General features: G+C 32.4%; 1 pseudogene; it reads left to right on the top strand.

Moving 5' to 3' along the window:
* The first annotated feature begins 2,400 nt into the window (after nt 1-2,400).
* On the top strand, nt 2,401-4,843 carry LOC141620128 (uncharacterized; annotated as a pseudogene).
* Nucleotides 4,844-5,256: the final 413 nt, after the last annotated feature.

Below are 5,256 nucleotides of genomic sequence, written 5' to 3'. Positions count from 1 at the left end.
TATTTTCACTTTAGCTATACTCCTTGACACCGCAGCATCTTACACTAGTTTCGGGAACCCAGTGTCACGCAAAGGTGACCAACTCCAAGTCCACTCACTAGACAACAAACTATAACAGGACTCGTCTTACCATGCAGTGCGTAGTCCCAGTCTAAGTACATGTACATGATTCTACGATAATCTGTACCTCCCACAAGGGTACCCAATCATATAGCTCTATAAGAACTCGTATGCCTTAATTCATTATTCTTTGCCCTTACTTTAATTATTCCAAACTTAAAAATATCCCAAAGATATTATAATATTCATTGTATATCATTCAAATGTTCGTAAGTGAACCACACTTTTATTTCTTCAAAACAGAAAACTTAAACTTTACTTCCAAAAGTATAAAATTAATTCAAGAACTTTAAAATAGATAAGTCACTGTAATTAAAACTTAAAACTATCAAATTGTAACACCCCCATGCACAAATGACTTAAAATACTTTAGTAAAGATATATTATTTAGGCCTCAATAAGACGGAGTTCTAAAACAGTTTCTAAAACAGAACAGTAACACCGTAAAATTCATAATTAAATACAGAAAAATCGAAATGACGCAAAGCCAACTCTCATGGTTTCCTGTAGCTCTTGGCTACAACTTTGATTTTAAAACCAACATCAAATGATGAATGTAACAGGGGTTTAAAAATTCATTACTAAAAACTGTAAGAAAACGTCACCAATAATGTTTCAGTTCATAAAACGACTTTAAGAAACCATTTTAAGGCAAAATAAAATTCTAGACATTATAATGTTTCTGTGAGAAAAATATTAGACACTTTATCAAAAGGTAAATATGTTTTACGAACTAATCTTTAAGCAAAAGGCAAAATTGCAGTTTACAGACGAGTTGTTCACAAATAATTTATTCTTAGCAAACCGTTCATTGTAATTTAATGAAATATTTTGTCCAGACTCTATACTTGAAAATAACATGAGTCTCTTTTCAACATTTTTGCAGATTCGAAATAAAAACAGCCGATATTAATTTTACAAACAGACTGACAGATTTAACAGATTTAACAATGGTTTATACCAAAACTTGTAAAAAGCATATTAAATCGAAATTAAGGTTTCAAGACTTAAAATTTTACACACATCCTTATACTCCATATCTATGCCACATAATAAATTTTTGTGAATTGATAATTTAATTTAGTATTTGTAACCTATTTAAAACCGAACAGAATTGTCATAATCCCAAATACCGCATCAATACTTTAAATTACGAAATAATTACTAAAATTCCAAAACAATTACCACAAAAATTCATGGTATCTTAAAATCTATTATTCATACCAGAAAAATAATTTACACCACATGAAAATCATAAAGACGAATCTATACTATCTTTATATCACAATAATCGATTTGATCATAAAACTTGTAAATCAACCAAAATAAATTCCTTATTGACAAAATAAAATTATACATAGTCAAAATAAATTATGGATATCAAGAGATCGGAAATTAAAGGTTTCAAAAATCATATGTATGAATAAATGATCATAAAACATTAAAAATCCAATAATACATACAACTACAACATTTAAATCGATGTAATACCGAGTAACGTCGAAGTTACCATATTCCGGATTCGAAACAATAAAATGCTACTTTTCCAATGGATATCTACAAGCCTACAAAAACATAATAATCATATGATTAAATCATATGAAACATTAAACGAGATTAAGGATTGAGAGAGTAATAAATTTACCCATGGAATAAGATGAATAGAGATTGTCTTGAGCAACAAATGATAAAGAAATAATGATGGTTTGTGTGTGGTTTTCACGGCTCAAAGGGTAGAGGGCTAAGGTTTGTTTTTCTCCTTATTTTTTTGTGAATGGAATAAGGAATGAATATAGTACAATTTAGGAGAGTTTAAGAGTGAGAAAAATAAGAAAATGTACAGAAAAATCTCCTTAATATCCCCTACAACAACCAGTCACAAGGAGTAGTAACAACCAAAAATATATTCCAAATTTTAACAGTAAAAGGATTAAAAGTGAGATAATAATATTTGTCTTAAACTTAAGATTAAAAAAAAAAAAAAGAATACAACAAGCTTATTAAGTAACTCGTTTAAAATCCAAATAATCGGTCCATAAATTAACTGGGAGCCAAAATGATCGTAAAATTTAATTATAAAATGCCATTAAATAAATTGTCGGTCCAAAAAGAAATCGGATTGTAATTCGTTTTAAAATTGAAATTATCGACGATTTAGCCAAAGACCGATAAATAACGAAATTAAATTAAATTTCATAAATAAAAATAAAATAAATGAGACTAAAATTTTACGGGTGTTACATGTTCATAACCATAGAAACTTCTCAAGGCTATTAAAAAATGTGTAAAAATTGTGTCAGTGCACCATTATTTGTAGAGTAAATTAGATTTTACTTTCTTTTAAAATATATTTTGTTAAAATTACTCCATTTGAAACAATTTACTAAAATTACTACCTTTACTTCACCTCAACAAGAAATTGCTCCCAAAACCCAACTCAGGCCTAACATTCCGTCTTTTTTTAAATTTTCCTGCCTTTTCTCTATTTTCATTACCAATTTGCCCCTGAAATCCTTTCACCCTTATGTTATATTCCTTTCTCCTCCTCATAACACTTTATATTCATCTAAACACTAAAAAAATTTCACTCAATTATTTCTACAATTTAGGAGGCAAATTTATTTGAAGGCGAATATCTTTCTCTCTCCCTTTATTTACAGATTTCGTATCTTAAACCTCTTCATTGTTTGTTTTGTACGATTAATTGAAATTGTCACAAATTGTTTTGATAGATTTAGGTGAGAATTGAGGGAGAAATTTAGGGATTTAGGGTTTTAATTTAGGAAAATGAAATTTAGGTTTAGTGTGTTTGTTTGATTGATTGAGAGAACACAATGGAAAGATGAGGATATGAAAGGGCATTGATTTGGGTATATGTTAAATGAAGGGTAATGTTGTCCAATAACTTGTTTTTTTTCACCGGAGTTGGGTTTTGGGAGCAACTTCTTGCCTGAGGTGAAGTTAAGGTAGTAATTTTAACAAATTATTTTAAAAGGGAGTTCACCTATTCTTTTAGTAGATAGGAGATGCTTACACAGTTACAAGTAAAAGAACAATACATTTGACCCCTTTACACACAAATAATACATACATGGTATATATATATATATATATATATATATATATATATATATATATATATATATATATATATATATATATATATATATAGAGAGAGAGAGAGAGAGAGAGAGAGAGTCCGGATCCGGTGAGGCCATTAATTATGGCGAGGCGGCCGGACTCACCAAAATGATACATGTTGAGTGGGCTGTGATATATTGCGCGCTACTGGGCTTAGATCAAAATTGACCCAATTACATTATTACAAACAACGTTCTTTCTTCATCATCAAAACTCCTCTCAGCCATCTTTCCCAAATTAATCTCCATAACCTAATCAATTGAAGCAATTGTTCGTACATTGCAGCGATTTTCCGATCAATTGTAGCGATTTTCCAATCAGTTTGATCTATTCCAGAGTTTTTTCGATCAATTTGATCAATTTCGGCGTTTTTACGATCAATTTGATCAATTGAGCGATTTTCAGATCAATTGTAGCGATTTTCCAATTGCATCAATTCAACAACCACCAAATCGCCATCGCCTCTCGCCTCTCGCCGCCGTTGTTACACAATACACACCAGGGTTTACTCTGCCTTTGTTTCCTCCTCCTTGCTCACGACGCTTCTGCGGCTCTGCCCTCGTTTCTCTGCTCTCGACGCATTCATCGAGTAATAGCTAGAACATTAAAGGTGCGCCTTACTACTTATCGACATATAGCATCTATAAGTTTTGTCTATTGCTTTTCTATACTATCAATTTCAGTAATCTGTTGTCCATTTGGATATTCATCTCATACCGACTTCCCTAATTTTAAGATACTACAGTAGAATAATTGAATTTTTGTGAACCATTTTGTTGCTATTTGAGTAGTTAAGCCGATTTTGGTGACCATTTTGGGTCTTACGCTGCTGCTGTTGTTATTGTATTCTACCTACATAATCAATAATAAAGCAAAACTGAGAAAGCTGCTAATTTGGTCATATTCGGACAAACAATTTGTTCTGCTAAATTTGGATCCGAACCCGAACCGTTAGAGGGTTATTACTTGGCAATTGTCTGTGATAAGCATATGATTTTGCTTCTTGGAGATATGAGGAAGGAGGCTTTTAAAAAGACTAGTGCTACCTCAGTCCCTATTACTGCCTCTTTTATTGCAAAAGGGAGCATGTTTATGGGAAGAAGTGTTTCTACACAAGAGCTAAGTTTAGTGATAATGGCCCTCTGCACGATCTCATGATCGAATGTGATACGATTAGCACCAACAATCCGTGCTTAATTGTTCGTATAGATACGAAAACTTTGATGCAAGTGAAGAGGCTTCGATGGAAATTCCGTGGTAATCACACTATCCTGGTGGATGGGATTCCAGTAGAAGTATTCTGGGATGTCCATAGTTGGCTTTTTGGCACGTCCCCTGGAAGCGCGGTTTTCATGTTCAGAACTAGTTTGTCTGCGGAGAAGCTATGGGCTAGCCAGCCCCTTTGTGATCCGACTTTGCTGCATTGGTCGCAGTCTCAAAGATTTCGCGATTCTCAATCACATCAACTTGGTTTCTCGTTGATTTTGTATGCCTGGAAGCAAGAGTAGTGAAATTCAAAGATTATTTGTTGAGTGCTAAATGCTAACAGGGAACACAAGGGGGAGTGTCCATTTTCATTTCTTTGTGATGGGAACTTTAATATAGTTTTATATAGATTGTTTACCTTTGTCTTTCTTGTCCTTTATGTGGAGTAGGGAGAAACATTTAATAGATCAAAGTGATATTTTTGTTACATTTGATTGTAAATTGTTCTTTAAGAACGTGCTACATGCAAAATTATGCCTCCTTTATGTGGATTAGGGAGAAACATTTAATAGATCACCTATTTTGTTCTTTGCCTTATTTTGTGAATCTCAGTCCTTGTGTTGTGAATCCTAGAGCTTGTTTTGTGAACTTGTAAGATAATTTTCTAGAACTTGGTCACCATAAGTGTTAGGAATCACCTATTTTGCTCTTTGCCTTATTTTTGTGAATCTCGGTCCTTGTGTTGTGAATCCTAGAGCTTGTTTTGTGAACCTGTAAGATCATTTTCTA

Source organism: Silene latifolia, chromosome X, assembly GCF_048544455.1.
Source record: "Silene latifolia isolate original U9 population chromosome X, ASM4854445v1, whole genome shotgun sequence".
Lineage (NCBI taxonomy): Eukaryota > Viridiplantae > Streptophyta > Magnoliopsida > Caryophyllales > Caryophyllaceae > Silene > Silene latifolia.
The sequence above is the reverse complement of the archived record's forward strand: the minus strand, read 5'-3'. Positions and strand labels throughout refer to the sequence as shown.